A 10,467-nucleotide genomic window follows, 5' to 3' on the forward strand; every position below is an offset into this window, starting at 1 on the left:
TGGAGGTTGTCGTTCAGGAATGAGACACCTCGGGGTTGCCTTTAGCAGGACTGTGAAGTGACCCACCTGGGCTTTGGAGCACCGGCCAGGGGTCCATGAGGGACCTACTGGCAGGAGCGCGGTCGGGGGGCTCCCGGGGGTGCCCGGGTCTGTGCGATGGTGGTGGCCTCGCAGACGAAGAGCAGCAATTCAGGCCGAGCCCCGGGAGTGACCAGGATGCGCGGCGTGTGACACGGAGCTCGCGGGCGGCGGGGGGGTGGTTCCTGGGTCACCGGGCCGCCCTCAGGACTCTGGGCAGTTGGAGTCCACCATGGTTCCCGCGAGGGCTCGGGCCGGCCAGGTGTAAGCCTGAAGCGCACCGTGTGCCACGGAGGCAGCTCCCCCGTGGAACCCGGGCAGGTGGGGCAGGTGGTGGCCGCTTGGCCCCTCGCTGCTGGCGCTGTCACCCTACAGTCCCGGGCCGGGGTGAGCCCCCACGGGCCTTGGTGGCCGTGGCCGCATGGGACGCCGGCAGGTCTGGCCTCACTCCAGCCCCTGCAGGGCTGCGGCCTGGGACGTCCCTGCACATCCCACACGTCCCCCCCACGCTGATGCTGGTGCAAGGATGAGACGGGTGTGCCTCTCACCGTCTCTCCGCCGCCCTGGACAGCAGCGCCCTGCAAGTCGGCCCCCCGGGAGCAGAGCTCCGCTCATATCAGGCTGTGGCCTGCTCGTGACCCCTGACGACCTGTGGCTTCCCGTGGCCCTCCTGGCCCCCGAGATCTGCAGGTCCTTCATTCGTGATTTTGCCCACCGGGGCCCTGGGGAGGAGAGGCAGCCTCCCTGACGTAGCTGTGAGTGTCCCCTTGCAGAAAATGTCTGTGGTGTGCTGCCCCCCCCCAAAAGCAGGTCTGTCCGTCCCTGTCCGTCCCTGCCCGTCCCATCCCCTCCCATCCCATCCCCATCTGAAGCTCTGAGATGCTCCCGGATGATCCCATTTAGGACTGGGGGACGTGGATTCGGTGACTGATGTGGGGCAGTCCCAGCGGGCTCCCATGGTCACGCCGGCGTGGGATGCTCTATCTCCACCACCTTGTGGTTTTACAGGCAAGACCGACAGCACCTCTTCTGGGGAGCTTTATTTGCCTCTCGGATGGGAGCAGAAAAGCTGAGAGTCAGTGGATTTGCCATCTTCCTCGAGGGACTGGGCTGGGGTCGACGCTGCACTCCCGCCAGGGCCTCCGCTGGACCCCTTGGGCTCTGACTTCCTCAGCTGCACAGAGGGGATGAGCTGCCCCGTGGTGGGAAGCCCCCAGAGGAGTCCCCCCACCCACGGGGCTCCCCGGGGAGCCATGCTGTGCACCTGCTGGCTCTGAGGCCGCAGCCCTGGGTGACGTGGGCCACAGCTGTTCCCAGAGCCCACCCGTGACCCGCACAGGCGGCAGCGGGACTGCCATGGGTCTCCGCTGGGGGCTGTCTGCACCAGCGGCCTCTCCACACCTGCCCAATCCACACTGCTCTCCCTCCTTGCACCTAGTGCTTGGGATCAAAACGTCGGATTGTTGGTAGCAGGTGACTTTAGAAAATGCACAGCTGTGGGTGCGAGGGCAGCTCCACAGGCTGCGCATCCACGTCGTGATTTCGGCTCAGGTCGTGATCCCAAGGGCCCGGGATCCAGCCCCAGTGGGACCCTGTGCTCAGCGTGGAGTCTGCTCGCCCCCCCACCTCCATTCCTCCCCCTGCTCATGCCTGCGCTCTCGCTCTAAACATCACTAAATAGATCTGTTTTTAAAAATATGTAGTTGCAGCTTAAAATTAAAAATGTTTTTGCTCGGGGGGCCCTGGGTGGCTCAGTGGTTGAGCATCTGCCTTTGGCCCAGGGCGTGACCCCAGGGTCCAGGGATCGAGTCCCAGGTCGGGCTCCCTGCAGGGAGCCTGCTTCTCCCTCTGCCTGCGTCTCTGCCCCTCTCTCTGTGTCTCTCGTGAATAAATAAATAAAATCTTCAAAAAAAAAAGCTTTTACCCATAAGTTAATTACTATATATATATATTTAACTTATAAGTGTAATTGCATCGGTGTAGCGTCCTGGGTAAAATGGCTCACATGTTTTGCATCGCAGCCAAACCCTGAAAGGCTGCTTGCTCTTCAGTGCAGGGCAGAGGGGACACGGGATGGTGGAGTCACAGCCCCCCCCCCCCCCGCCAAGGCACCGACCTTCCTGCTGCGCTCTCTGAGCGGCCCCTGCGAGGCGGGGACTTGGGGAGCCACAGGTACACTCCTCACGGTGGTGTTGAGGGGGGACCAGGGCACCGCCGCGGATACAACGCCAACCAGGAGGGCCGAGCCGCCTGCAGGGGGTGGGTCACCACGCTTCAGGGTGCGAAAGTCGGCATCGGTTTTAAGAGGCGTATTATCGTGTGGACCACGGACACGGCCAATGAGAAGTCGCCGCCAGTGACAGCGCTGTGCATCCCGGAGGGCAAGACGTACCCCAGAGTCCAGCCTCACACCCGTGACCACGTCAGTACAAAGTACACCGTGGAATCGCTGAGACCCAGAGCTTTTCCCTTCACACCCTTTGTATCTTTTAGGTTTTATATTAGAATTTATCCTTTAGCACCTGGGAGGCTGAGTCGCTTGGCTGTCCAACTCTTGATCTCAGCTCCGGTCTTGATCTCGGGGTCGTGAGCGCAAGCTCACGAGTTGGGCTCCCCACTGGGTATGGAGCCTACTTACAAAAAAAAAATAACCTCATACTTTGTGCTACTTATTTGAACGTATGTTCAGAATAATATATTACAATCAGTTGACTCCTCCTTTTTATGCTTTGGTTCCACCTAAAAGGGAAAGATTGTTCTATTTAATGAGTCAAAAGTGTGCGAGGGATGCTAGCATGGGGAATTGTCGTGGGGACGCGGCCAAACCCCAGAATAATGAACCAGGGAAATGTGAAGCTGGACGCCTGGGGAGCTGAGGCTGCCGAAGAGCGCGGGAGGTTGTATCTACTCCGGCCACCACGGCACCGGCGTGGCCTTGGGTGATCCCAGAGACAGGAAAGAGGGAGGTGTTCTCAAATGTGGTGGAGACCGTGAGCCACTTCATTGCACAGACTCTGATTCCTATGAAGAGGTTCTGTAAAGAAAGAACAAAACCACACTCATTAAAGTGACATGTGTGTGAAAATAGAAAGAAATGCTAGGAGCTCCTCTGCGTGACCATACAGAACGTGAACTTTATTTATTAAACCTTCCGCAGGATAAATAGTGACACCCCTTAGGTCTGGAATAGTGGTTACAATAGATAATATTTATGGAGCATTAATGATGTGTCGCCGACTACTTAAGCTGCTTACCCATATTAACCTATGATTGAGGATGCTCAGCGTGTAAATAAATCACTTCTCTGTTCATTTTCTTGCAAAGCTACACAATTCAGTGACCTAATTAAAAATAAATGAAAACTTCTAAACCTGAAATGAAAATCTGACTCACAATTCTAGCTTTGTGGCTTCAATGACATTGCGTGGAAGTCACTGCCTTCAAAATGGTATTTTGCTGTTCAAGTGGAGAGTTTCCATTATTCATCAGTTGACCTTTTTATTTCTTTGTGCACTAATTAGCTGTACCATTTAATTATGCATAAAACTCTAATTGATGATAGTAAGGATGTCCAAATGGCTCCATCAATCGGTAGGAACAAATTGGGATTACTGGGTGGCTTTGTTAGGTTTCACACCAAAGAGAGACGTGTAATTACCCATCCTGTGTGCTTTTCCTCCTAAAAATGATCAGGATCTCAGAATCATCAAAGTAGTCATAGAGTAAGATTCAGAGTTCTGCTGGTCACCCAACCTCATTAACCCCAAATTAAGCACACGTCAACCCCGTGTAGTCTGGCTGCAAGCTTCCCTGTCTTCAGACGCCCTCACTACATTTTAGAAAATGTGAGGTAGCCCAGTAAACTTTGTTTTGCTTCTTTTTTTTATTATGTTTATTTATTTATTTATTTTTTGTTTGTTTGTTTTTAATTTTTGTTTTGTTTTGCTTCTTTTTTTTCTTTGTTTTAATAATGAATTTAATTTTTATTGGTGTTCAATTTGCCAACATACAGAATAACACCCAGTGCTCATCCCGTCAAGTGCCCCCCTCAGTGCCCGTCACCCATTCGCCCCCACCCCCCGCCCTCCTCCCCTTTCACCACCCCTAGTTCATTTCCCAGAGTTAGGAGTCTTTATGTTCTGTCTCCCTTTCTGATATTTCCCACACATTTCCTCTCCCTTCCCTTCTATTCCCTTTCACTATTATTTATATTCCCCAAATGAATGAGACCATATAATGTTTGTCCTTCTCCGATTGACTTATTTCACTCAGCATCATACCCTCCAGGTCCATCCACTTTGAAGCAAATGGTGGGTATTTGTCCTTCCTGATGGCTGAGGAATATTCCTTTGTGTACATAAACCTCATCTTCTTTATCCAGTTATCTTTCGATGGACACCGAGGCTCCTTTTGCTTCTTTGATCAACATCCGCAGCCAGCTGTCCTACTGAAGCAGAAGTAGATTGGAGCTTGAGGAAATACAGGAGCTCCTTATTCCCGTCAGGATATCATCACATTCCTTTCTTATTGTTTTACTTTTAATTCAGCTTTCAGTTTTAGTGGAATTATACTTGCGCATAAGTTAGAGATAACATGCTGCGTGAGATGCAGCCACCTCCCTGTATGTCCCCCCCTCCCCTGCCCCGGTGATGACCACATCCAATTCTTTTCTTTACTTTTTTTGTGTTTGCCTCTATACTTGTATTAATTGCTAATTACTGGGTTTTATTCTGTGACAGTATTTATTGCAGTTTGCTATGGAGGATGGTGATTTGCCCAGCTTCACTCCTGCCTTCCCCAAGACACCGTCCATTTGTCCTTCCTCCCATGTTTCCCGTGGTAATCTGCCCAACACTGACCCCTCCATCATTAGAACCCGGAGGCCACACAGGGCCAGGCCGCCTACTTCAACGCCTCTCCCTCTCCCAGAGCAACTCCATCCCTTTCAGTTCCTGCTCTCAGGCCCTCTCTGCCTCCTGCACACTTATTGTTCTATTGAGGCGACGTCACAGAATGTCTTTCTGTTGGGCATTCTGTTCATTTCCTTCCATACGATGAGCATGTCCGGAGATTTCTGACCTGGTCCAGTCTGGGCTGATGCCTCCCTGGACTGCCTTGGCTCTCCCCTCTGTCCTGCTGAGAGCTACCTTTTCTCCTTCCCTCTCTTGGATTCGAATGCCCCTCAATCCAGGCCATCTTTCTTTTTGGCCTATTCACCTGTTCCGGTGGTGCATCCCTCCCATATTACCCCAAGTGTGAGCATTTAAGAGTTACATTTCTGAGAATTTGTTTGCCCCAAATTGCCTTTACGGTACCATTATCTTTCATTGATAGGTTTGTGATCAGTTCCAATTTCAATGTACATTTTTCTTTAAACCGTGAAGGTGTTATTTGATTTCCATCTACCTCCCAGGGATGCTATTTAGAATCTAATGCTCTATACTGATTAAAGGCTCCACACGTCAAGAAGATAGAACAATTTTAAACATATACACATCAATCAAAGATCCTCAAAGTGCATGTGGTAGGTAAAACTGACAGAAATAAATGGATAAACACTTTCACCCTTTTGGTGAAACCAAACCTCAGTGCCCCCACTTTCACTACTGGGCAGACTGATGGAACAGAACTCCAGTAACCACTGGAAGAAGAGTCCTGTACAACTGACCTGAAACACACGTACCGACAGTGCACGTAAGAATAGCTGCATACATTTTTTTTTTCTGAGTGCACATAGAATATTCAGCAGGTAAAATATATGGCCCCCAAAACAAGTCTCAATAAACTTAAAAATATTGAAATCATCCAAAGTATCTTCTCCAACCTCAATAGAATAAACTAGAAGTTAACAACATATGACGTTCGTGTCTGTTTCTTCTAATGATGTTTGACTTAAAGTCTATTTTATGTGATATTAGTGGAGACAGCCCTGCTCTACTTTTGGTTATTATTTCCATGGCATATGTTTCTCACTCATTTTACATTCAATCTATTTGTGTTATTCGACATAAAGTGAATTCTTACAAAAAAGTATACAGTTGAACCACTTTTAAAATACATTCTACCAAACTCTGACTTATTTGGAACATTTAATCCATGTGAAAGATAATCTTATGAGTTGATTTAGCTAGGCAATGGGACCCAGTGTTTGGTCAAACACTAATCTAGATGTTGCTATGACAGTATTTTGTAAGTGTGCCAAGGTACAATTAATTTTTTTTTTAATTTTATTTACCGGGACACCTGGGTGGCTCAGTCAGTTAGGCATCAAACTCTTGATCTCAGCTCAGGTCTTGATCTCAGGGTCCTGAATTCAAGCCTCACGTTGGACTCCATGTTGGAGTGGAGCCTACTTTAAAGGTTGAGTCTGTAGTCTTGTATCTTTCATCACTTTTAGAAAATTTTCAGGCATTTTCTTTTCTTTCTTTCTCTTGCTTTGTTCCTTTTTATCTTTTAAAATATATTGACTACCCTTCATTTCTGCATCTTATAATTTGATCTCACAGTTTGCTGAATAACTTCATGGTCTTTTTCTATTGCATATTTTTTCTCTTTAAAATTCTTTATTTTAAAAATAAACTTTATATCAATTTTACATATTTTTTATATATTTCATTTATTTATTCATGAGACACACACACACACACAGAGAGAGAGAGAGAGAGAGGCAGAGACACAGGCAGAGGGAGAAGTAGGTTCCATGCAGGGAGCCTGATGTGGGACTCAATCCTGGGACCCCAGGATCATGCCCTAGGCCAAAGGCAGGTGTTAAACTGCTGAGCCACCCAGAGATCCCTCAATTTTATATTTGCAAAAAAGATTGAACTCATAGTATACAGTTTTCATAAATCTTTCTATCCACTTCCACCTAGTATTAGCATCTTACATTAGTATGGTAGAGTTGTTATAGTGAATGAACCAATATTGATAATTAATAACTAAAGTCCATAGTTCATTCAAATTTTGTTAGGTTGACTTTATGTCCTTCCTCTGCTCTCAGATCCCACATGACGTTGCATTGAGTTGCCGTGTTCCTTCTGCTTCCTCTTGGTCTGAAAACTTTTCAGGATTTCCCTCTTTGCAATGTCTTTGGTGGCTTTGATGAAATCCAGTATTTGAAATCTTTGTTGAGATTATAAGGTGCCTTTTTATTGGAATTTGATATTTTTCTCATGATGTTTTCCTCATGGGTTTTCTCACTGGGATTATGGGTTGGGGGAGGGAGATCCCAGATGTGAAGTGCCACTTTTATCACGTCATACAAAGGCCATATAGTAGCAGCACGGCAGCATGACTGCTGATGTTGAACCCAATCCCCTGGCGATGTGGTGTTTCCTGGGATCCTCCACTGCCATGTCACTCTCTCCCCACCTCTTTGCGTGTTGCACCATTTGGAGGAAGCCCCTGTGTGTGGCCCTCACATACACAGTGAGGGGTCATGTCCTCCCTCCTTGGATACGGGATATCTACATAAATAATTTGGGATTCTTCTCATGGGAGACATGCCTCCTCCCTCCCATGGATTCACTGTATCAGCATCGACTTGTGGATATTCATTTGGTGCTTGGTGTTATCATGTAATACACTTTATTTTGTTCTGAAAGTGTTCCAGTTTGAGCCAGTGGAAGTCCTTTTAATTTCCATTTGGGTCTGTATTTCCTTAAGTTCTAGTACTATGGTTGCTCCCGACTGGGTTATGTTCTGTCCCTGTGGTAAAGTAAGTCATTTCTTCAAAGAGCCTGGCTCTTTTTATTGGATAATGATATTGGAGGTCACAGACTGGGCTCTGAGTGTCCTAACTGCTGTGAGGACATCGTTCTTGAAGTCATCTCAGCTGACAGAGCAGAGAAACAGATGTGCCAACTTGTGTACAAGCACATATCCATACGTATTTTATCTCCATCTATATCTATATTAAGCTAAGTAAAAAGCCACTCTGACATCTGCAAGTCTAATTCATTACCACGTGGATCATTCTAGAGTGTCCTCCCTTGCTTATCTACAAATTCCCACTTCCATGGCGAAAAATCTGTTTATGGCCAGCTGCCCTCCACTTACTTAATTGTTCAGTTCCAGTACATCATATGCCCGTATCAGAACTGCTGACCCCTTAGTTAACAAGCTATTCAGCCCATGTGCAGTGGATATGCAGTTGTGTGTGCCTTAATCTCACAGACATCACTCCCTCCAGAGCTCCTGGGTCAACAGCTTTCTCCCAACCTCCTTTCATGAGGATGACTCACATATTTGAAATACAGTTATATTCTCTTATCAAAGTCTCCATTCCTTCCAGTCATTCTCCAAATTTTAAAATGAGTTTCTTTGAAGTTCCATGTGTGAAGTATCCCTCCTTGAGCTGTAAATTTCTGTGGGTTTTGAGAAATACATAATGTTCTGTATCCACCTTCTCAGAACCATACGGAATAAGCTACTGCCTTTAAAATCTCCTGTCCTTCAACTGTTCATTCCTCCAACCTGTTCACCCAATCCCCAGACAACCACTGATAGTCTTATTGTCTTTACACTCTTGCCATTTCTCGAAAACCATATAGTTGGGTCTCTACAGTATGGATTCTTCAGACTGGATTCTTTCACTTCACAATAAGCATTTAAGGTTCCTCCATGTCTCTTAGTGGTTTGATAGCTTGTTTCTTTTTATTGATGAAAAGATCCTGTTGTATGGATGTGCGGTAATACCATTTACCCTTCAACCGTTGAAGGACACGTTCATTGCTAACAGCTTGGTGAGGATGAGTGAAGCCGATATAAATGTTCATGTGTAGCAATGTATGTGCACATAAGTTCCCAGCTCAGACAAACACCTAAGGGCATGATTACTGGATCATAAAGGAATATTGTATTTATCTTCTCTTAGGGTGGCTGCTCTATTTTGTATCCTCACCAGCAATGCGTGAGCATTCTTGTGCTTCACATCCTTGCCAGTATTATGCTATTGTCAACTTTTCAGATTCTAGCCATTGGAATAGGCGTGTAGTAGTATCTCATGAACTTAATTTTCAGTTTCTTGATAAAAAAAAAGATCTACTTGTGTTTCCCCATCATACTTACTTGCCTTTTATATATCTGTTTTTGATAAGGTATGAAATCTTCTGCCCATTTTTGAACTGGACTGATTGTTATGAGTGAATCTTAAGACTTCTTTGTGTATTTTGGATAGAAGTCTCTTGTCAGATAAGTAGTTTGGAAATAAAATATTCCAGCAAATGACCTGACTTTTGATTCCTTTAAACATATCTTTCACAGAACTTGAGTTTTCAATTTTAATAAATCCTGGTTTGTCATTTATTAAGCATTCAATAGATATTATTGCTCTAGCTTTTTGGTTATATCATGATGATGGTCTTCATGGTGATAAATATAATGAAGACATAAGTAATGATTTCCTGAAAGTGAAATAGGGTATTGTGGAATCGGATCCCCAAACACATACCTTCCTACTTCATTATTCAGGTCTGGTTGAGTTCTCATTGATAAAGTACAACACTGATAAAAATTTAGCATCTGTATTGTCAGAGAGTAAAGTAACCAAAGAAAAATTCCTTTGGAAAACACACAATTAAAGAAACGTAGATTAGAAATTTTTAGAGAACTAGTTCCCTTTATTCCCCTACATTACAAACCTGACAGGCTTATTCTACTTTGATTTGATAGCTATTTCTTGGCTTGATTTTTGAAATGTATGTGCACAAAGCCACAAACACACCAACGTTGACTTTGCAAGCTTGAGTTACATAAAGCGAAAAAAGGGGAATGCCTGTGTGTTTCACATTATGTCCTAAAATATGTTACACCAGCTACATTACATCTTTCTTTATTTGTTTTTGTTAGTATGTGTGCTTTTGATTGAGCTTGTATAACCTCTGTGCACAGTAATGTCCCATGAAAATAATCCTCCATTCCGAACAGCCTATGCCTCTCTGCCTCCCCACCCGACCCCAGCTCATCACAGGAATGCTGCTTCAGGTGTAAGCAACTCAATGCCAGGTGTCCTTGATTAAGGACAAGGACCTTCACTTCTGACCTTGCTCCCAGCTCTCCTAACTTGGTTCCTGCTGGGTCGCTAAGATCACCGTCCTCCCTTGTATACATTTTCAGAACAGCTGAGTCCCACTCCATTTCCTCCTGCTGGGACCCCTACACTTACTGGTGCAGGAGTCTGGGTTATACTCTACAGGAGAGACTAAAGAATTGTGGCTGGAGGAGCAGGTGTTGCTAAGCTCTGCGGTCCTCCCCCATCACTCCTCCCCATCGCTCCTCCCTGCAGGCCTTGGTTCCATATTTCTTACTTTACTTGTCCACCCAAATTTTCACCTTGTTACCTGACCTTCGTCGTGTCCCCTCTGCCTGCCCCTCTGCCTGGGTCGTCTA

This window comes from Vulpes vulpes, chromosome 7 (genome assembly GCF_048418805.1).
Source record: "Vulpes vulpes isolate BD-2025 chromosome 7, VulVul3, whole genome shotgun sequence".
NCBI lineage: Eukaryota > Metazoa > Chordata > Mammalia > Carnivora > Canidae > Vulpes > Vulpes vulpes.